The sequence below is a fragment of the Acomys minous genome (assembly GCF_964271855.1).
Source record: "Acomys minous genome assembly, chromosome: 1".
NCBI classification, from domain to species: domain Eukaryota; kingdom Metazoa; phylum Chordata; class Mammalia; order Rodentia; family Muridae; genus Acomys; species Acomys minous.
The window spans coordinates 154,257,186-154,280,811 of record NC_140483.1 but is presented as its reverse complement, the minus strand read 5'-3'; the positions used below and the strand labels follow the sequence as shown (position 1 = coordinate 154,280,811).

The following is a 23,626-nucleotide window of genomic DNA, read 5'->3' as shown; positions in this document are numbered from 1 at the left end:
TAAAATACTTCACAAAAGCAATAAAGGAGAAAAATCTTGAACCATGAAACTAGGACAATTTCCTATCCCTAGCATAGCAAGCTCATGCCTAAAATACAGGCATAGCCATCTAATTTAAATATAAACATAAGAAAAGAACCAAGCTATCCCAGGAAAGGAACAATGAAGATAATGAACAAGGGCCAAATAATGAAGCTAATAAAGGCCTACCACAAGACTCGGCATAGCGTGGACACACGGTAGCACAGCACTTCAGTGCCTGCACTCCAGCCCTTGGGAGGTAAAGGAGTTGTCCATGTCATCCTTGGCTATGTAGTGAGTTCAAGAACAGCCTGGGTTAGATGACGACAGAAAGACAGAGACAGAAAGAAAAGCTGGGGTAGGGAGTGGAAGGACGGAGAGAAACAGAAAAGCTAAAAACGTAACACTGGCTAGACAACAAACGGATGCACAGAGAAAAAGGACAGCATCCGGGGCAGCTTAAGAAGGAAGAGAAGAAAGACCAGGAACATTTAAAGGAACACCAGGGCTTAACAGACTGAGGTCACAGAAAGACTAGTGAGGGGACAGGGAATGGCCAGGCACAGTGGCACACGTCTGCTATCCCAGCACTCAGCTGACATGGGAACCCAACTCCACGATGTTATCTTCTGACCTCATATGCACAATGTCACACACTCACACGCTCCATACACACATTCAAGAACAATCTATGTGTTTTTAAAGTAAAGCAGCTGGGCGGGTAGAGAGATGCAGCGCAGTTAGGAGTGCTTGCTGCTCTTCCGGAGGACCTGAGCTCAGCTCCCAGCACCACGCCAGGCTGCTCACAACTGCCTGTAACTGCAGAGCTCCTAGGGAGCCAACTCCCTCCTCGGTCTTTGATGAGCACCCTCACAGATGTGACGCCTGAGAGAGTATGTGTGTGCATGCACACGCACACACACACACACACAAAGTAAATAAATATTTTAGAGGAAAAAGTAAAGCAGTGCTGGCAAGGTGACCTAGTGGGGCAGTGCTGAGTTCAATCCCACAGTAAGAGGAGACCCTACCCCAAAAAGCTGTCCTCTGACCCCTACATCTGAAGGGATACTTCACACACAAATATAAAAGTTCAATTTTTTTGACAAGTAAACAAATACAAAGACAATGACTTTTAAAAAATATAATTGGAGGCCTGGCGTGGTGGCACTCGCCTTTAATCCCAGCACTCGGGAGGCAGAGGCGGGTGGATTGCTGTGAGTTCGAGGCCAGCCTGGTCTACAAAGTGAGTCCAGGACAGCCAAGGCTAACACAGAGAAACCCTGTCTCGAAAAACAAAAAACAAAACAAAACAAGAAATAATAATAATAACAATAACAACAACAACAACAATAATAATAATAATTATTGGCCAGGTATAATAGCATAGTCTTTTCAATTTCAACCCAGGCAGATCTGTGAGTTAGAGGGCAGCCTGGTCTACATAACAAGTTCCAGGGTAGCTTTGGCTACATAGCGACACCCTATTTTAAAAAAAAGGAAAGGAAAAGCTGTATATATAAAAGAGAAGCAAGAATGATCTAGCATATATACCGCAGGAGCCCCCACAAAGAAAATGAAGATAATGAAATACAATTAATACCCAAAGTTAGAACAGATTAAAATATTTGGACCAATATAGTAAAATACATTATATATCTGGGAAAATTAACAAAGAACAGTTAGTACTCTCTCTGGGCTTTTATATGTATACCCCCTTCTCTGAGTCCTCAGAATTAAACTAACTGCAGCTGGCAAAGACCACGCCCCTCTCAGAGCCACAGGAGCAATTATCAGCTGTGAACAAACTAAAAGCAGTTCCATATCCCAAGCTTGGGATTAAAACAAAACCTGTTTATGTAACATAGCTAAGTTTTTAAAGAAACCAAAATTTCCACTACAGCTATAAACAGTTTTAGTTATAAAAAGCAAGAAATATTTTTCATGAGAGTCATTTATAAGGATTTAATGAACTTCTAACTATAATGATTACAGAAGTGCTAGCATAAGGGTTCGTGCTACATATGAAAAATGCTACGTATCTGTGTGTGTGCAAACTGAGGATGAGACCTAAGGCCTTGTGCATGGTGAGTGTGTGTTGTACCCCGAGCTACACCTACACTCTGCTTATATTTAACAGTAGACTTAAGAGCAATTGGAAACATTAAATAAAATCTTGGAAACCATAGCTGATGACTCTAGGGGCTTGATTATATACAGAAGATAGGCCTGAGGATAAGGAGAATCAGCCCCTGAACTCCTGTTTAAATTAAATGGCTACTCACAGGATGACACATAACTCCCTAGAAAGCAGCACGAGAGTACCAAACAGACCAAAGGGTGCATGTCCTCAGAAGTCACAGAACAGGGCAGCATTTACACGTCCACTGAATCTGGTCACACTTACAATCCTCTGGCGTTCCAGAACTTTGTAATTTAACCATTTATAGCGAACATGAAAAGTATGTACAAAATAAAGCCCTCGCCTCCTTTATTTTTAATAGCAGAGAGTTGACACGTTGCTCCTTTTTTGAGCGTGGTACTCAAGTGACAAATCATAATAGATTTAAAAACCCAACCCACAGCTTAGGGTAGCCACGGAGCTCCTGCTGGCCACCAGCCCTGACCCATGGAATTCATGTGCAAAAGAAAGGTACAATCAACAGTGCCAGCATCCCCGAAGGGACACAGATGGTTCAGTGGACTTCTGCTTGGACACTGGATATATACAGACTAGAAAAGATCACAACACAAAGAAATCTGACAAGACGTATACTCCCCCTGGCAGTGAAGCCCAAGCAGAAACTCTGGTAGCTAACACAAAAAGCAGACTGCATCTGCTTCTGCCTGGGCCAAGTGTCCATTCTTCCGTTCAAATGTGGTAAAAGCACGGACTATGCCACACACTCAGTGATTCATCAGCTGTAAGGCCTAGAGTCAACGCCACACAATAGAGGCTGACCCATCAGCTCAACCTTTGAGTCTTGAGTTTAGTAACGGGAAGACTCTGTACTAGTCTGTTATAAAAAGCAACTAGCAAAACAGCTTATGTTTATTTTCTGTTCTACACTGCTCGTCTTTTCCCCCCTCCCCTTAAAACCCACTCCTGGGGCTGGGGAGATAGTGCAGACACGAGCGCCTGAGTTCAGAGCCCTAGTATATCCACGTATAAAGTCCGGCGCAGCAGTACACAGCTGTAATCCCAATCCCAACAATGTGGCAGACACAGCAGGATCCGTGGAACACACTAGTCCGCCTGTCAAACAGACCCGGTAAGCTCCCGGCTCGGCAAGTAATCCTATCTCAAAAATTAAGGACAAGATGGAGAGTAACTGAGGGAGAGAGCCAATATCAACCTCCATGTGTTCCTGGGCACCAGCAGGAACTCATCCACACACATACAAACATGTAACACATACCAACCACACGTGTGTGTGCGTGCACACATCTACACGCTACAGAAGCATATGCGCACCCCATTCCTTTAAAAAAAGTAAACTGTGGGGCTGGGGAGACGGCTAGGTAGTCAGACGCACGTGCTGCTTCATAGAGGAATAGAGTTAACTCCTAGTACTCACATGGAGACTCACAACAGTCTTTAACCCCAGTTTCAGGGAATCCAACTCCCTCTCTGGCCTCCGCAGGTACTGCACACATGTGGTGCGCATCATGCATGCATACATATAAAATAAAAATGAATCTTAAAAAAAAAAATAAACCTGTGGGAAATGTGAAAAAGTAAAGACATAAAAGATGAAGCTACCAGAAATCACTAAACAGAATAAAATGAACATGTAGTCAAGGCTCCGGGTGAGTACAAGCACAGGCTGTGCATCTTGCAAGTCCTAACTGCCAGCACCTCCAACAGAAACTTATCTGTGCAGCTAAGGCCTTCAAAAGATATAAGGTAAAATAAAGTCATATCAAGGTAGCCTAATCCTTCTTGTAATGACTCATGTCTTTACAAATTAGGACATAGACAGGCAGAAGGAAACCAATCCAAGGAGCCCTGAGCAGAACCCAGATCTCACGCTTCTGACCTGAAGAATCCTAAGAAAATAGCCTCTTGTTTAAGCCACCCAGAAGCTGTGTAGAGCGGGGCCATGTCCTAGCCGAGCCTCAACTCACAAACATCTTAACTGTGACTTAGACATAGCAAGTCCCACAGCAGAAAAGGGTTTGTTTGTTTCAAGGCAGTCTCTCTGTGTAGCCCTGGCTCTCCTGGAACTCACTCTGCAGACCAGGCTGGCCTCGAACTCGCTTTGCGATCTGCCTGCCTCTGCCTGAGTGCTGAGATTAAAAGTGTGCACCACCACTACCCAGCGGAAAAGAGGGGTTTTCTGATAGGTGATAATTATGCTTTAAATAATGCAATGGTAAAATTTAAAAAGCCATAGCAGTATTTATAAGAAAAGCTAAAGGGGCACAGTATCTGCAATTTAAAAAGGAATAAAGGAAGCCTGGCATGGTGACGCACGCCTTTAATCCCAGCACTTGGAAGATAGAGGCAGGTGGATTGTTGTGAGTTCCAGGCCAGCCTGGTCTATAGGGTGAGTTCCAGGACAGCCAGAGCTGTTGCACAGAGAAACCCTGTCTTGAAAAAAACAAACAAACAAAAAACAAAATCCTTTATGATTGACAAACAAGAAATATTTTCAGGCATCAAATGAAAAGACAATAATTACATGCCAACATGGTGGTGCACAGCTTTAATCCCAGCACTCAGGACACAGAGGCAGGAGGATCTCTGTGAGTATAAGGCCAGGCTGGTCTATAAAGCAAGAAGACAGCCAGGGCTACACAGAGAAATCCTGTCCCCCCACCAAAAAAAAAAAAAAAAATGCTGTTTGCAGTGGTTTCAGCGGGTTCTGCCTCTCTGTCGGCCTCCTCTTTCCACCACCAGCGGCACTGTGCTTTGCTTTTTCATCTTGTATCTAGAGCCACAGAGTAGAGAGGAAAGCTGGTCTCCAACTTGCAGTTTTGGGGGCAAAGTTCAGACAGATCAGAAGGAAAAACAACCAGATTTTAAATATATCAGCGTATGAAAAGATTTTGATGTATTTTTTTAGAAGTTTCTCTAATACTTTTAAGTTTCTAAAGTTCTATTTCATGTGAAGTTGCATAGTGTTCTTTGAAGTACACATGTTACTTTCTTCTAGGTATAAAAATGTACCTATTTTATGCCTATTCCCCGCCCCTTCACTCTCTACATGATTTACAAGTGTAATAGCACATGTCTGAAACACATCCCCATTGTCCCTTCAGCCACCAGCATCGCCAGTATGAAATACCAAAAGATCCCCCCAACTGCAGATGAACACTTCTGGGAAACTCACCTTCCTCCAGAAACGCCTATTAAAACTTTCTCGGTACTAGATACAAAATAAAATCTCCGAATTTGCATTTTTCAGTGCTTTTGCTTTCTTGACCTTTATTTAAATTTCAGACTAAGCTTTACCAAACAACAGAATTTACACAGTCACTAGCCAACCACAGTCCTCATTATGGAATCTATGCAGTGCATTTGTTTCCAGGGAAACCGACCAGAGCACAGACAGAGTGCAATTTCAGACTAGCAAAAGGATTCTCCAATCATGCTGGTAAATAACGTCCATAAATCAACTAATCAGAAGCAAACTCAAGAAGCACCACGGAACCTAAGCTCTGTGGAAACTTTTTAAAGGAGAAAAAAAAAAGCCTGTGGGGCTTCTTTGGGTACTATGTAGATCCCTCAAATAAATATTATGAGCAGGTTTCTTTATAAACACAAACTGTCATGGAATAAACTGTTCAAAATAAATGGCTTCTCTCCAATCTTCAGCTTCTCTATTTTTGACAGTATTTAGGAGGGAGGCTCCCTCTGAGCCAGCCTCACGCATCTGGTACCAGGATAGTACTCCAAGAATGAACTCTGCGTTTCAGCAAGCAGCTCTTCTCAGAACAAAGTGACAAAACCTGCAAGGAGCAGCTTCTATCACACCTCTCATCCTGGCTTGCTTCCTCATCAGGCCACAGGAACTAACTGTGTGGTGGGGGGCGGGGTGAGGGGACAGGATCACAACACAGGATGGGACAAGCACCCGACCGAAAGTCACAGATCTATAAAGAACAAATCTGTTACCTCCCAGTTTTCTGTTTTGTTATGCTAGTATCAAACACGGGAAAGTCCTGGAAAAGCCTGTAGACTTTTAAGTCTCCCAGATTTAACTGAGGACAGCTTAGTGTTGCTTAGAAAAAGGAAAAAAAACAGCTAAATGTCAACTTCATTTAAAGGCCAATTTATACAAATCCAAATTTTCTGCAAGGAGCATTTATTTGTTGGAAGGTTTTTAAAAAATGAAGCATCAAGACAAAAATTAATTTACATGCCCTCTTAGACACCAACTGACCAAAAGGGAAATAAGTTAAAAATATGTAAGCCACTCTGAAATGCTGCTGACACACCATTATTAGTTACACAGAAAGAAAAATATTAACATCTACACACCAGTCACAAAGAAAAAAAAGGCAGGGTATTATCTCTCAGCCGGAGCAGATAAAGACACTCTATAATGCTGATCCAAGAAAACTGTTAGACACAAGTACCACTCTGCCAAAGCATTCCCAACACAGCCCTGGCACTGTTAGCTTTTTTTCCCTCCTGCATTTACACAGAGATGCTTTGTTAAGGCTTATCGCTACCACTGACAGTCTAATAAACACACAAACAAGCCATTCAATTTGTTAGCCTGTCTTCTTTAGTAATCTCAACCAGTGCCAATGAGCTGCCACTGTGATGGTGTTCTAGAACTCCCTGTTCCAGATAACACCAGACCTAATTCAAGACTCCTCTTTAAGCTATTTATAAGGGAGAGCAGAGAGGTTTAGGCCAGGGTGGACCAGAGTCACACACTAAGTTCTGCGCCTTTGTGTAGTTTAAATGCATTTACCTAATTAAGACCGGAAGTCACAGCAAAACCTGATCCACCATGGTCGATCCTGCTGCTTCTAAGACACTAAGCATACACAAATGTATAGTCTGATAACACAAAAATTCAGCATGCAATCCAGTGTAACTGGGGCAAGAATCTAGGGTAAATTTTTCTCCAAAAAAAAAAAAATCACTATTTTAAGCATATTAAACTTTTATGATAAAAATAGTGTACCTTAATAAAAGTGCATTGAATTGTATTTTTTCTTAAACTTTTAACAACTTAATGGAAATTTAAGTAGCTTTCTCATCACAGTATTTTTTCCTTCAAATATATATATATATATATATATATATTTTTTTTTTTTTTTTAAAGGAAGCTTCCACGTTCTCCAAATGGGTGTACCTAGCATTGTTTAGTGTTCCTCAAAACTACTAAAAAAAAAAAAAAAAAGAACCTTCCAGGTTACATTCAGACATATATATGTTCATATGAATTTTCACAGCATACAAAAATAAAGTTTCTACAAGTGAGGAACAGGTTAACATAAGGACATAACCCCATACCTACATAGTAAACATTAGTCTGTGAAACGAATTTTATGAAGGAATCCTGGACTTCACTTACCACTTAATTATCTATGAACACATAGAAACTCTTCAAGAAGTTAGCCAGACAATAGAGCAAGAAAAATCTACTTTACATTTTTCAAAACACTATATCCAACATATACAACTACCCAATCCTTGGTTTGTATGCATCGAATGCATAAATGCATCATGTAAAAGAAGGAAATACAGGTGGGAAAAACAACTTCTAACATCACGTTCTCCTCCCATGCTATCAAGCTATCAATAACCTCCTATCTTAAAACACAAAACAAAGACTTTAGCCTGCATGGAAACACTATCATGTGTCTCACTCTCTAATGCAAGCCCTTGTGTAGCTGTTACTAGTCACTACCTGACACGACGGTTAACTGTTCATTTAATAGGTAGACTACTCTGTCAGTGATAATTCTAACGACCATGAAAGAAAACTTTACTCCAAAACTTCGAAACAAAAATAAAATTGTTTAAAAAAAGAATCAGCCATGTTCAATTTTCCCCATTTAAGTGACTATCTGATCTTTAAAAATGAAAGATAGCCGTAAGGAAACCACGAACATTTTTTGTTTGTTTGTTTGTTTGATCTGATGTGCTGCTGGTCAGCCCAACCTCCTCTCCCCAGGACCCCAGGTTTCTTGATCTATTTGATAACAAACACAAACCACTGTGCGCAGCCTCGGATTGGGGGAGGGAGCCTTTGGGAGAAAGCCCTCCTCCGTTAGAAACAATAAATATAAGGGAGCGTAGCGCCGCACGTTCCTTCACACGCCCCACACGCACCTCCCGGTACCTCCCGACTGTAAGACCCCCTCCCCTGTGCACCCGACATAACAAGCATAGCAGCAGTAACGCTATCTTGCAAGGCAAGACTAGAATAATAGGTTCCCGGGGTAAGATAAGGCCTGGGGCTCAGATGAAAGCGTGCTTGTCCTTGTCAAACAAGATATTTATAGTCGGCCATCTGGCCCAGGGAGTGGGCAAACTCCCCTGTTCCCATCCGATGACCGGGCTATAACCTCGCCTCATTTAAATTTACCAATCAGAGCCCTGTAACTATGCTTTTTCGCTTCTGTAACTGAGCTTCCCGCCAAAATCCCTATAAAAGGACCCCCTAAAAACTCGCTGCGCGCGCCAGCCTCTCCGGAGACTGAAACGCCCGGGTACCCGTCCCCTTAATAATAAAGCCTCTTGCTTGTTGCAGCCGAAGCCTTGGTCTCGTTGGTTCTTGGTGGGGGTCTCCACGTTAAGACCGCCGTGTCGGGGGTCTTACATTTGGAGGTTCCACCGAGATCGAGACCCCCGCCCGGGGACCATCGACCCAAATTCGGGAGGTAAGCCTTTGTCTTTGTGCCGGCCGGCTTTGTCGTTGTTGTCTTGTTGTCATTTCGTCTTTGTTCATCGTTACGTGTCTCGGTGTTTGCGCAGACTCTCTGAATCTGGCAAGGAGAGGAGGAGCTGACGGGCTCTCAGACTCCTCCCTTGTGCCCGTGGGAGACGTCCCTTCGGGATTCCGTAGGGACTTTCCGTCCCATCCGAATCTGGGGCCCCCGGCCCATCTGAGAGGCTATTCGCCTCATCTGGGAGACAGGGAAAAGTCCGGACCCCCTGCGTCTCCAACCTCCGTTTTGGCGCAAGCGTCCCGCGCAAGCTGTTTTTTGGTCTTTTGCGTCTAGATTTCCTCTGTTGTGTTTCGTTTTGTGTTTTTGGTACCATGGGTCAGACTCTTGTCACCCCGCTAACCCTTACTTTGCAACATTTCAAAGAAGTCCGTGCCATTGCGCACAAAGTGTCAGTAGAAGTCCGCAAGGGCAGATGGAAAAGTCTTTGTTCTGCTAAATGGCCTACGCTTTATACCGGGTGGCCACAAGATGGCACTTTTAACCTTTCTCTCATTCTACAGATCAAGTCCAAAATTATAGATCCTGGACCACACGGTCATCCGGACCAGGTCCCCTACATAATGACTTGGGAATCTCTCGTTCGTGGCCCTCCTCCATGGGTCAGACCTTTCCTCGTTCAGCCCTCTCCTTTTCCCCACCTCTCTTACCACGCCCGCCTTAGAACAGCTCAACCCTGGGCGCATGCTCCTCTCGCCGCGGCGGGGCGGGCACCGCCAATCCGGGCTTTTAGGGAGGTGCGAGAATTTAGCGACGGTCCCTGGGATTTCCCCGAGGCTAAGGCGAGCCCTCCTTTTGTATGAATTACTCTCTGCTCCGGCCCGGAGGTGGGGCGGCGAGGAGCTGGCCAGGAGGGCGTCCGAAATCTATCCTTTTCCTTCCTGACTCCGCTGCCAAGACTGTATCGAGATCCGGGTGTCCCTTCCCACGGAGGCTACCTCCCGACGTCAGTCCCGCTATCCCCCTGCTCGCCTCCCGCCTCCCTTGCTCCTCTAACCGGGAGGAGCACAATGCTGGGGACCCTTCACGGCCTCAAAACCCAAGGGCTCTGCAGCGGCTTCCCCTGGGGCTGGTCTCTATATTGCGCCGCCGCCGCCGCGGGTGTTAGGCGGCCAGCCTGGCGCGGCTCCCTCCGCCAGGCAGCCCGCCCAGGTAACCGGGTTTGGCGGGCGGGCGGGCGGGCCGGCCGGGGGTCTCGCCTCACCCTCACTCCCCGGGAGGCGTGCACACTGCGGCGGGGCCGGTGTGAGACGGAGGCCCGTGCTCGCGCCTGACTGACCGACGGGCCGCAGCCTGTGGGCGGGGTTGCGTGACGGGCGGCTGTGGCCCGCGCGGGGAAAGCGCTGAGGGACCGAGGTATAGGAGCCGCCACCGGGTCCCGCTCGCCTCCCGGGCCACCGCCTCCGCCTCCGCTGCCCTGGGCCCGCCGGCCTGCGTCGCCGAGGTCGCTGCAGCATGGCGGGCGCCGCGACCCCTTGCGCCAATGGCTGCGGGCCCGGCGCGCCCACCGAAGCCGAGGTGCTGCACCTCTGCCGCAGCCTCGAGGTGGGCACCGTCATGACTTTGTTCTACTCCAAGAAGTCGCAGCGGCCGGAACGGAAGACCTTCCAGGTCAAGTTGGAGACGCGCCAGATCACGTGGAGCCGCGGCGCCGACAAGATCGAGGGGTCCATTGATATTCGTGAAATCAAGGAGATCCGCCCAGGGAAGACATCACGGGACTTCGATCGCTACCAAGAAGACCCTGCCTTCCGGCCAGACCAATCACACTGCTTTGTCATCCTCTATGGAATGGAATTCCGCCTGAAGACCCTAAGCCTGCAAGCCACATCTGAGGATAAAGTGAACATGTAGATCAAGGGCTTAACTTGGCTGATGGAGGACACATTGCAAGCAGCCACACCCCTACAAATTGAGAGGTGGCTCCGAAAGCAGTTCTACTCAGTAGATCGGAACCGAGAGGATCGTATATCAGCCAAGGACTTGAAGAACATGCTGTCACAGGTCAATTACCGGGTCCCCAACATGCGCTTCCTCCGAGAACGACTAACGGACCTAAAACAACGCAGTGGGGACATCACCTACGGGCAGTTTGCTCAGCTGTACCGCAGCCTCATGTACAGCGCCCAGAAGACGATGGACCTCCCCTTCTTGGAAACCAGCACATTAAGGCCTGGAGAGCGGCCAGAGCTTTGCCGGGTATCCCTTTCTGAGTTCCAGCAGTTCCTTCTTGAGTACCAGGGGCAGGAGCTGTGGGCTGTTGACCGGCTCCAGGTACAGGAATTTATGCTCAGCTTTCTTCGAGACCCCTTGCGAGAGATTGAGGAGCCATACTTCTTCTTGGATGAGTTTGTCACCTTTCTGTTCTCCAAAGAGAACAGGGTGTAAAACTCGCAGCTGGACGCTGTGTGCCCAGACACCATAAACAACCCTCTCTCTCACTACTGGATCTCTTCCTCACATAATACGTATCTGACCGGGGACCAGTTTTCCAGTAAGTCCTCCCTGGAAGCCTATGCTCGCTGCCTGAGGATGGGCTGTCGTTACATTGAGTTGGACTGCTGGGACGGCCCCGATGAGATGCCAGTCATTTACCACGGGCATACTCTCACCACCAAGATCAAGTTTTCTGATGTCCTGCACACCATAAAAGAACATGCTTTTGTAGCCTCAGAGTACCCGGTCATCCTGTCCATTGAGGACCACTGCAGCATTGCCCAGCAGAGAAACATGGCTCAATACTTCAAAAAGGTGCTTGGCGACACACTCCTTACCAAGCCGGTGGACATTGCTGCTGATGGACTTCCTTCCCCCAACCAGCTCAAGAGGAAGATCCTTATTAAGCACAAGAAGCTGGCTGAGGACAGTGCCTATGAGGAGGTGCCTACCTCTGTGATGTACTCGGAGAATGACATCAGTAACTCCATCAAGAATGGTATCCTCTACTTGGAAGACCCCGTGAATCATAAGTGGTATCCCCACTACTTTGTTCTGACTAGCAGCAAGATCTACTACTCTGAGGAGACCAGCAGTGACCAGGACAACGAGGATAAAGAGGAGCCTAAGGAGGCCAGTGGCAACACAGAGCTACACTCGAGTGAAAGGTGGTTCCATGGTAAGCTCGGAGCTGGGCGCGATGGCCGGCACATTGCTGAGCGCCTGCTCACTGAGTACTGCATAGAGACTGGGGCTCCTGACGGCTCCTTCCTAGTGCGAGAAAGTGAGACCTTCGTGGGTGACTACACGCTGTCTTTCTGGCGGAATGAAAAAGTACAGCACTGCCGTATCCATTCCCGGCAGGATGCTGGGACTCCTAAGTTCTTCTTGACAGACAACCTTGTCTTCGACTCTCTCTATGACCTCATTACACACTATCAGCAAGTACCGCTGCGCTACAATGAGTTTGAGATGCGCCTTTCAGAGCCTGTCCCACAGACAAATGCCCATGAGAGCAAAGAGTGGTACCATGCAAGCTTGACCAGAGCACAAGCTGAACATATGTTGATGCGCGTACCCCGTGATGGGGCCTTCCTGGTGCGGAAACGCAACGAGCCCAACTCATATGCCATCTCTTTCCGGGCTGAGGGAAAGATCAAACACTGCCGCGTACAACAGAAAGGCCAGACCGTGATGCTGGAAAACTCTGAGTTTGACAGCTTGGTTGACCTCATCAGCTACTACGAGAAACATCCCCTGTACCGGAAAATGAAGCTGCGCTACCCCATCAATGAGGAGGCACTGGAGAAGATCGGGGCAGCTGAACCTGATTATGGGGCGCTGTATGAGGGCCGCAACCCTGGTTTCTATGTGGAGGCAAACCCTATGCCAACTTTCAAGTGTGCAGTAAAAGCCCTCTTTGACTACAAGGCCCAGAGAAAAGATGAGCTGACCTTTACCAAGAGTGCCATCATCCAGAACGTGAAAAAGCAAGATGGTGGCTGGTGGCGAGGGGATTATGGTAAAAAAAAGCAGCTATGGTTCCCCTCAAACTATGTAAAAGAGATGATCAATCCAGCGATCCTAGAGCCGGAGAGGGAACACCTGGATGAGAACAGCCCACTGGGGGACTTGCTGCGAGGGGTCTTAGATGTGCCAGCCTGTCAGATTGCCATTCGTCCTAAGGGCAAGAACAACCGGCTCTTCGTCTTCTCCATCAGCATGGCATCAGTGGCTCACTGGTCTCTAGATGTTACAGCTGACTCACAGGAGGAGCTGCAGGACTGGGTAAAAAAAAATCCGGGAAGTAGCCCAGACTGCAGATGCTAGGCTTACTGAGGGGAAGATGATGGAGAGGAGGAAAAAGATCGCCTTGGAGCTTTCGGAGCTTGTAGTCTACTGCCGGCCTGTTCCCTTTAATAAAAAAAAGATTGACACAACCAGAGGTCATTGAATGAAAGATTTCATTCAGTTTACAACAAGAGGGGGGAATGTAAGACCCCCTCCCCTGTGCACCCGACATAACAAGCATAGCAGCAGTAACGCTATCTTGCAAGGCAAGACTAGAATAATAGGTTCCCGGGGTAAGATAAGGCCTGGGGCTCAGATGAAAGCGTGCTTGTCCTTGTCAAACAAGATATTTATAGTCGGCCATCTGGCCCAGGGAGTGGGCAAACTCCCCTGTTCCCATCCGATGACCGGGCTATAACCTCGCCTCATTTAAATTTACCAATCAGAGCCCTGTAACTATGCTTTTTCGCTTCTGTAACTGAGCTTCCCGCCAAAATCCCTATAAAAGGACCCCCTAAAAACTCGCTGCGCGCGCCAGCCTCTCCGGAGACTGAAACGCCCGGGTACCCGTCCCCTTAATAATAAAGCCTCTTGCTTGTTGCAGCCGAAGCCTTGGTCTCGTTGGTTCTTGGTGGGGGTCTCCACGTTAAGACCGCCGTGTCGGGGGTCTTACACCGACAACCAAGCTTGTCCGGCAGAGCCCCGAAGCGCCTCGGACTCTAGAACTAGCTGGGCAGACCATCCCTCCCTCGTCCCGCCCTCCTGCCCGGCTCGAGGACGCCGGCGCAGGGACAGTCCCCCCGCCGCGACGCCGCGGGCCGCGAACCCGCGCGCGCCCGGCCCGGCGCCCGCAGACCTCTCCGCCCCTAGCGCCCTCCCGCCTCGCTGGCCCGGAGCAGACAAAAGGAAGGTTCGGAGGGTCACGGCGCGGCCGGCCACACACAAAGAGGCCCCGCGCCCGCGTGCTCTCCGGCCCCGCGCGGGCTCTCACCCACCTGCAGGTGTCTGTGCGTCTGTCCATAGGAACGCGGGCTGTGGGGCCTGCGGGAGCCGGGCGGCCCGGGCTGGACGGGGCGGGACGGCGGGACGGAGGGCGGCAGCACCACGGCCGGAGGCCCGGGCGCCGGAGCCGGTGCAGCGGGAAGGGCGCCCCGCGGGCTGCGCGGAGGAGGGGGAGGAGGACGGCTGTGGAGCGGTGGGGGCGCGGGCGCCAGCCTGGCTCGGCCACCGGCGCGCGCCGCTCCGTGCGCCCCGGGCTCCGCGCGCCCGGCTTGGAGCGCGGGGGCGGGGCCGCGCGGGGCGGGGCGGGGCCGGAGAGGGGCGGGGCGGGGGCTCGGACCCCGGCTTGAGCCGGCACCGGAAGCGCTCGGCGGGCGGCGGGACCTACAGGAAGTGTGTAGCGACGCCCGCGGGAGGCGCTCGACCCGGGGCTCTCGTTACCCTAAAGGGGCGCCGGCCAAGCTCCTGCCACCGACGCGCACAGCCCTGAGCTGGCCCGGCTGAGCCCTCGCCGCTCCGACAAGTACAGAACCCGCGTCTCAGCCATTTTCCACGCGGGTCCGCCGTCCCTCGTCTCCATGCAGTCAGCCTAAACACTCGAAGTAAGCTCAGCAAGCTGACTTGCTGACACCTCAGCTGACACTTGCTTAATTGACACCTCAGAGGTGTGCCAGGTGGCCTGCGACCCACAGTCTACTCACTCCATAGTCCTAAGGCCCCACCGCATCACACACACGCACACACACACACACACCTGTAATAAACTGGACATCTCAGAAAAAGAAAAAAAGGATGCTGCACAGGGTTAAAGATTCTACAAGGCTAAGTAATTTAGCTTCATGATTAGGAAGAATTAAAATGTTGCAAATCAGAGCCAAATTATTTGGACTTTTTTTAGTTCGTTGGAAACCATTTATTACCTACCTATCGAAAACCTTTTTTTTTTCTTTTTGTTTTGTTTGTTTGTTTGTTTTTCAAGACAGGGTGTCTCTGTGTAGTCTTGACTGTCCTGGACTCACTTTGTAGACCAGGCTGGTCTTGAACTCACAGCAATCCGCCTGCCTCTGCCTCCCAGTGCTGGGATTAAAGGTGTGGGCCACCACTGCCACCCAGCACCTAATATAAATCTTTAAAATGTTATTTTTAGCAGAGGCTAGAGAGATAATTCAGTGGTTACAAGCACTGACTGCGCTTCCAGAACACCCAAGTTTGATTCCACACCCAGGTGTGATTCCCAGCAGTGGCTCAGTCTGTCACTCCAGGGTCTCTGCTGCCTTCTCTACTCCACACAAGTGGTACACAGATATGCATGCAGGTGAAACTAATAATGCTGCTGGTGGTGATGATGATGATGTAGTGTTGGCTGGCTACTAGCTTCCACCAAACCAAAAGCTATAAATCTCATCAGCACCTGAAACCTATAACTTTGGCCCACTTTGCTGTAACACACCTATAGTCCCTACCATTTGGCAAATGCCTTGATTTTATGACTTTCTTTGCCTGTCAATAATAAAGAAAATCTCATGTAACTACTTCCCCAGTGAAGCATGTATTTCAGGGCAATCTGAATAACCCATGTTGCTGGCCATCATCATTTATACTTGCCCAAAGGATAGACTCCCTGAGCTAAAAGCTGTAATTTTGCATCTGCACTCTCATTCCCACCCCGGGAGTGGGGCTGTGTGAAGACTCAGGTACAAGATGTCTTGGGTATGCATAAACTCAAAAATGAGAGGTTATGTAAGTGTGGAAACCCAGGTACAAGATGCCCAGGATATGCATAAACTCTAAAATGAGAGTTTATATAAAGTTTAAAAGGTGAAAGCGTCCATCCCCAATGAGAACAGATGAGACAAAAACACCTTCAATAAATGTAAAAACCCAGGCATAAGATGCTTAGGGTATGCATAAGTTTATTTAAGGCTTAATGCCTCTTCTTTTGCTCAGGGCAACTGTCTTGTCTCTAAAACAGGATACCTTTTCTCAGGAGACAGGTATCAGCCTGGCCTATACATCAGGCGCCACTGAGCCTAGAGAAGGACATTTAAAACTATACAATCTTGGTTTGATTTCAGTTAAATAACGATTGTATGTTCTTTGGGGATGGTAATATTATACTTCCTCTTTGAAAGAGCTAAAAATAAAACATGCCTGGACTAAAGGGAGACTGCTAACTGAAGTCAGTCTATACGTACATGAATTCAAACTACAGAACCAGCCTTGGTTGTTCTGTGCATCCTGCACACCTCATGCATTTATAACTTTAGAACTGTGTAATGCTTGTGAGAAATTGTATATTTTCAGAACAAAAGTACCAGACACTGATGCTGGATCAGACCCGACAGGATGCATCCTCCAGCATGCTGATATGCTGATAACCTGCATCCGTCATGTTCCATCCACAAGTGCTTCAGTTGCTGTTCGTCATCAGAACAGAACATCTCCCAGAACAGCTTCAAAGAAAGCTCCTGATTACAATTGGTCCAGCGTTTCAGACTGTCCCACACAGGACTTTTAGCAAGCCTGAATTTTGCAACATTTAGACACTGGACCACAAATGCTGTCTCTAGCTTCTTTAACCATTTTCCCAGTTTTATTTGGGCCCCTACATAGGTATTATTCATCCCAAATCAGCCTGAAGAAGCCTTAAAAAGAGAACACCGTCCCATTTCCCTTAAATGGGGGGGGGTGGGTTGGGTAAGGTTTTGGGATATGGATGTTTATTTTCACTGGGCATTGGTTGTGTTATTATGGGTCTTATTCAGAAAGAATGAGATTGGACTCATGGATTTTTCTCTGAGAATATAGAAATATATAGGGATGACAGGACCAAAGGTAGATTATTGAATCTATTCTTCAGCTTAAGGCCTTAATTGTTACAATGTTATTTTTAGCATTGGTATAGAAAATTATATATCGATGTAAAATAAGTTTATTTTTAATTCATTGTACTATTCAGTTTTATCACAAGAATATACATCCTGGGTTCAGTAGATAGATAAGGTAAACTATTTAGATAAGGTCTTCGAAAACCTCAGAGACCTACAGAATATGACATTTCTAGAAATTTTTGTTGTTTTGAGGATTCATTGAAAATGAGACAGGTTGACTCCTGGCAACACCCAGACTGCCTCAAAGAAGGTAATGAGCATCAAGCAACCTCCTTATGGAGATGGCTTCAGAGGTGGCAAACAAGCCACTGGGCAAAAATGTCCTTGTTTTCTGCCACAGACAGAATTCTGCCTGAAATGGGCAAGCTTGGATACAGGTGGAGTTGACGGTCAAACTCTGCCAAGACAGGGTAAGCAAGTCCTCAGTAAGTCTCTGCCTCACAAATATGCCTGTCAGATATATTGGGCCAGGAGGCTGAAGATGATGCTCCAACATGTTAAAGAGTTTTGAGTGACTGTTCAAGTAGCAAAGTGTCTCTGTCATGTTTTTTTTTTTTGGAAGCTGCTAACCTGTACTTTCTATTTACTCATCTAATTAATTTTATTCCTTCTCAAATCTCTGATTCGGTTGAAGACAGCAAAACCTTATGAGTATAACATGAATATAATGATTGTTTTGTGGTTCTTGTGTGTGTATATTGTATATTGGTGTAATAATATAAATGTATAGGTAAAAGGTTTTTTTTTTAATTAGACTAAGAAGGGGAATTGTGGAGGAATGTCTTGAATGGATCTAACAACTGTCAATAAAGCGCTGTTTACCAATCAGCTGGGCAGAAGGACAGGAAGTGGAAGGTGGGACTTCCTGGGGAGGGAGTGGAGCCAAGATTGAAAGTTGAGATGGGGGTGGAGGGGAAGATGGTTGGTGGTTGACATGGAAGGAGGAGTACTGTTTTTAAATTACATGTATTATCAATAGGCCCAGCTAGTAATCAATCAAGACCTAGACACTTGTATTTTAAAATAGCCTTAGTTTACCTGGGACAGGCAGATATCCTCTAAACTACCTCTCATAGTGGGGCGGGCATGGGATCCCTGTCTCAATCCCATGCCATCTGTTTCCAATAACTTCTGTCAAGCTACCTCCTGTGTATAATCTCAAATACTTGTTAATGTTTTTCATCTGGGCCAAATTCTCCATCCACGCCGGCCATGTGCTGCTTCTTTAGCCAACCCATGGCAGCTTTCCTCTCCTCTCCTCGGGTCTCTCTCTCTCTTCTCCTTGTGGCAATCTTTTTTCTTTCCAGAATTCCTCTCTCTCTTTTAGCCTCACCTATCTCCTGTCCTGTCCAGGTGGGGGTGGCTTTTTTTTTTTTAAACAAAAGGTGGGTCACAAAGACAACAAACAGTAATTAACATCAAAATACATCAGACCATCCCCCAACAGAGGAGCGAAGAAGTCTCCGAGGATTGGAGTAGCAAGTGCTTGGGTTATATGTACGTTATGAGGTTTAGAGTAGTTTATGTTAGTTTACGAGTAGATTTGTGCCAGTTTAAATTCTACCCTGCTTAGTGCTTGCAGCTTTAAAGTACCTTTCAGTCTCTCTGTGTCAGTTATTGGTTTTGTAGGCCGAACTGATACAGTTTACTGTAACAGATTACCTCTTCAGCATGGCAGTACTGAGGCAAGGCTGTACCTTTAATAACTCTTTCATAGCACTTACCAGATGCTCAGGTTTGCAGTGGGTTAGCAATTCATTTAGTTCTAGGAACTCTACAAAGCTGGTGCTATTAACATGACCATTTTGTGAAAAATTTGTTAAAGTTTTTGTTTTTATGTGTATGGGTATTTTGCATGCATGTATGCCTCAGTGTGTGTGTGGCTGGTGCCCTTATAGGACAATAGAGGTTGTCAAATGCCCTGGAATTGGAGTTACAGATGGTAGTGAGCTGCCTCCGGAGTGTTGGAAATCAAACCCAGGTCTTCTGGTGTTGGAGTACACTGTGTGAAAGTATGTCTGTAGGCCCTAGTTGTTAAGCTATTTTGTTTGGGTTTTCTTAATGCCTCTACCTCCCTTCCAACCCCAATCCTAGGTAGGAGAGAAAGAAGGTTGCAAGGGATAGGGGACATAGACCTCTTTAGTTCTGGCTGGTTAAGGTCATTGTGTTCTTTGGGAAAATACCAATCTCAGTTGTCAGGATATCCAGCAGACCTAGAAGCCTTCTTCTTTTTCTATCTCCTCCAAGTGTTCTCTCTCTGTCTCTCTCTCTCAGCATCCTCAGATTATCCTTCTCTTTCTGGGCTCTGCTATTTATACCCTCTCACAGTCCTCAAAATTAAACTCTCCCCACCTGGCAAGACAATGCCCTCTCCAAGACTCACAAGGCTGCTTTCAGCTGGCATAGACCATGCCCCACACAAAGCAATTATCAGCTGTGGACAAACAAAGAGCAGTTCAATAGCACACATTTAGGATTAAAACAAAAATATTTGCCTTTAATCCCAGCACTTGGGAGACAGAGGCAGGCAGATCACTGTGAGTTTGACGCCAGCCTGGTCCACAAAGCTAGTCCAGGACAGCCAAGGCTACACAGAGAAACCCTGTCTGGAAAAACAAAACAAAACAAAAATCTACATAACATAACTGAGGCTTTTTAAAAAAGATTTATTTATTTATTACTATGTATATAGTGTTCTACCTGCAGAAGAGGGCACCAGATCTTGTTATAGATGGTTGTGAGCCTCCATGTGGTTGCTGGGAATTGAACTCAGGACCTCTGGAAGAGCGGTTAGTGCTCTTAACCTCTGAGCCATCTCTCCAGCCCCCCATAACTGAGTTTTGGTTTGGTTTGGTATTTTTTGGTTTTTCGAGACAGCATTTCTCTGTGTAACAACTCTGTCCTGGAACTCGCTCTGTAGCCCAGGCTGGCCTTGAACTCACAGAGATCCACTTGCCTCTTAACTGAGTTTTTAAAGAAACCAAAACTTCTACTACATGTGACTCTATACATTCAATTACTGCTGCCCCAGAACTGTACTGGCAGAGAGCCTAGCTGGATCCTGCTAGTTTCATGGCTCATCACCAGCCTCATATTTTGTAAATATTTATCCTTCCTCACTTGTCTATTGGCTATAATAAAGATCTAACAGCCTATATCTGACCAGGAAGTGGAGAGCAGAGCTTCCAGGCAGAGAAGAAGGGACCCTGGGAGAAGAAATCAGAGGCAGGAGATTCACCACTGGACACTGGGGAGGGTGTGTGTGAATGGATGGACTAGAGCAGAGCCGGGAGGCAGGATGTTGTGCCAGGATTAGTTTGTGTTAGAGTAGGTGGGAGACTGCACAGAAAAAGGCAGGTCTTATTACTCCCCTGCAATTGGTGCCCAACATGGGGAGGAACTTAAGCAGAAAGCTTTACCCAAGATTTAGGCATTAGGGTAAGAGTCCCAGGCAGAAAGCAGGAAAGCAACAGTGTGTGTGTTTCTCTCTCTCTCTCTCTCTCTCTCTCTCTCTCTCTCTCTCTCTCTCTCTCTCTCTCTGTGTGTGTGTGTGTGTGTGTGTGTGTGTGTGTGTGTGTGTGTGTGTGAAGAACTTAAAAAACTGAATATAGTCAGTCATAAAAGGAAAATGTTAGCCAGGTGTGGTGACACACACCTGTAATCCCAGCACTTGGGGAGGCAGAGAAAGGCAGATCACTGCGAGTTTGAGGCAAGACTGGTCTACAAAGCAAGTTCAGGACAGCCAAGGCTACACAGAGAAACCCTGTCTCAAAAAAACAAAAAAGAAAAAGGGGGAAAAAAAAAAGAAAAATATGAAGTCTCCAGAAGGAGAGAGAAAATAAATACGTAAAGATGTTTTGTTATATGTGCATAGAAAACTCTCTGAAGGAAGGAGAGAGCTAGCCAGATTAAAAAAATATTTTCCATGTTAAAAAAAAAATGGACAACACTATGGAAGAGGGCATTTTGACCCAATGTAGTTTGGTTTTAGTGTCTGCAGTCATGGAATTAATTACAATATGTTCAACAATCATCACAATTTTCTTTATCCTCTCTAAGAAAGATCAAAATAAAACAGACACAGATAAGGCGAGGACTGAGAATGGAGTGCTAAGTTACAAGTGACAGGGACAGAGAAAAGAAAAAGTCTCTTCCCGATAGAAAAAACACCCTGTTGGCAGCTGGAACTCAGAGCTCTCTGCCTGCAAGGTGCCTGTCAGCTCTTTCTGCTAAGGGGCCGCCTACGCAGAGCAGGGATGACGGACAGGCCTTTGCTGCTGCAGCATGAGATAACATAACTGGTCCAGAACGTAGAATTTTCTTGTTTCTTTGCTTGATATTTGTTTGAATGTTTTTTCCCCTGAGAGTTGGAATAACTCAGTATTAAAGGTCCCTTCGTGGGAAATATTTTTCCCTTAATAGCAGGATCATTATCAATTGTCCCGTCATGAGAGAGAAATTTTAGAGTAAGCTAAACTTCTAGCATGCCGTTTAAAATTTCAAAGGTATTATTCATTATGTGTATGCTATCTTACTGGCTGATTCAGATGCAGACCTGAGGAAAAAAATCTTTGATGAGATAAAAGAGAATTTTGCCTTGTTGAGGATTATAAATTGTTTATGAAAAAATACAAAGAGAATCTATTCATTATCTAGGATATAAGATAAGTTTACAAAAAAAATCACTGCTGAATTAAATCAATCCGTTTACTTTAAGGGTGTCTTAAATTCACAATGGAAATTTAAAAACTGTATTGCACTGGGGAAGAGACTATGCTCTTATTTCAACAGGAAATGAAAAGCTATGGATTTCTTCCAAAAACAAAAAAACTAAGATTAGATTTGGCTAGACCTCCTGAAAATCTTAGCTGCTGACATGGAAAGAGAGACACGGAAGAACAACAAAACAGGTGACACGAAGACTAATTCCCCTACATGGGATTAGCTCGGGAGACTAGGTGAGACATGAATGTCCTTGCAGAAGCCAATAAATCTTGTTGGCTACCTAGTCATCGCGGCTTGTTATTACTTGCCATCCTTTCGTATAAATGGGGATTTATAACACCCTATTACAATTTGGTTATGCAATCCAAACAGACTTACAGATGCCTTTCACCTGCTCAAACATAGAGCAGAGAATCACCATCAACTAATTTATGTACATCACATATTCCATATATGTGTTAATGCAGAAATGTACCTAAAATATTGCCTTTAGAAGTTTGTGTGTTCTCAGAGCAAAAGGACCAAACACCAATGAAGATAAAGCAAGTATCCCAGATGATTCAGCCTCACAGACTGCCTCGGTTGCTGTTTCCTAAAAAATTACATCCAGGAGCTGGGTGGTGGCGCATGCCTTACTCCCAGCACTCAGGAGGCAGGAGCAGGCACATCTGGTAAGTTTGAGGCTAGCCTGGTCTACAGAGTGAGTTCTAGGATAGTCAAGGGAACACAGAGAAACCCTGTCTTGAAAAACAACAACAAACCAAAATTATATCCAGACAACATCAAAGAGGCTATCCCAAATGGTCTAGCCTCACAGACTGCTTCAGCCAGGCCTTAGCCAATATCCCAATTTTCTAAGGGTCCCCCAAAAATGTCTTCATCCCCAGACATGAGGAAACAATTTAATGAACACAACACTTTCATTCCCAAGAGATAGGGTGCCTGGTCTTTGGTTGTTCCGTGGGTTATAGATGCTGTTCTTCATGTAGAGGGGTTGATTGCAAGTTGTTTATGGTTTTGTCCAGGGAGGAAACAAAGGAAGTTAGATTCAGGGATCTCCTTCTCTTCCTCCTATCCTCTTTTCTCTCCTATCTAGTGTTAGGAGATGAAAAGCGACGGAAGGAGGGACATAAGGACAAAAAGGAATAGATTATTATATCTCCCTGAAAAAGAAAGGTGGATTATTGTATAACCTTTTAGACTAAAAAGCAACAAGAAGTGTCAAATATTTTATACTGATACAGGTTATTGTAAATTGGTAGAAATTTAAGGTTATATTTGCTACAATATGCTGTATATATATATATTATGCAACTCATTTTAAAATGTAATGTAAAGTTCCAGCCCCGTGAAAGCTACTGTTCTTCTCTGGGAGAAGAAATCAGAGGCAGGAGATTCGCCGCTGGACATGAGGGTGGGGACGAACAGACGGACCAGAGCTGAGCAGAGAGGTAAACCTGGCCACATGTCAGGACGTGGTGCCAGGATTAGTCAGGTTAGTCGGGACACTGCCCAGCAAAAGGCCTGCGCTTTCAAACATTAACAAGCCTCTGTCTCATTATTTATATCACTGGCAGATCCAATAGGTCCCACTATACTCTGGAAGAGTAACTAGTGATCCTAGCCACTAAGCCATCTCTCCAGCCCCACATTTTCAGGTATGTACTAAGAAGTGATATTGCAGTTCATAAGATAATTTTGGGTTTCAGAAACTGAGGCTTAGAGAAACTAAGAAAATTTTGTTGTTGTTGTTGTTGTTATTTTGGTTTGATTTCGTTTTTTGAGACAGAGTTGGGCTGGAGAGATGGCTCAGAGGTTAAGAGCACAATCTGTTCTTCCGAAGGTCC

At 46.1% G+C, this 23,626-nt stretch overlaps 1 protein-coding gene, 1 long non-coding RNA gene and 1 pseudogene across 5 annotated transcripts in view; 2 read left to right on the top strand and 1 right to left on the bottom strand.

Annotated features, from left to right (window-relative positions):
• The window catches only part of KIAA1958, a 139,647-nt gene extending 125,351 nt beyond the window's left edge, over positions 1 to 14,296 (bottom strand). For all 3 annotated transcript variants that reach the window (XM_084750152.1, XM_084750151.1, XM_084750149.1), the window contains exon 1: positions 14,160 to 14,296. The gene's annotated coding sequence lies outside the window, so the exon portion shown is untranslated. The remainder of the gene's footprint in view (positions 1 to 14,159) is intronic.
• LOC311590259 (1-phosphatidylinositol 4,5-bisphosphate phosphodiesterase gamma-1-like) lies at positions 10,028 to 13,773 on the top strand (annotated as a pseudogene). Its single transcript, XR_014783653.1, has 2 exons — positions 10,028 to 10,089; positions 10,300 to 13,773. The product of XR_014783653.1 is annotated as a 1-phosphatidylinositol 4,5-bisphosphate phosphodiesterase gamma-1-like (transcript).
• LOC311581231 lies at positions 14,014 to 22,437 on the top strand. Its single transcript, XR_014773705.1, has 4 exons — positions 14,014 to 14,074; positions 17,809 to 17,909; positions 21,846 to 22,012; positions 22,291 to 22,437. It is a non-coding gene; the product is annotated as an uncharacterized lncRNA (long non-coding RNA).
• The last annotated feature ends 1,189 nt before the right edge of the window (positions 22,438 to 23,626 follow it).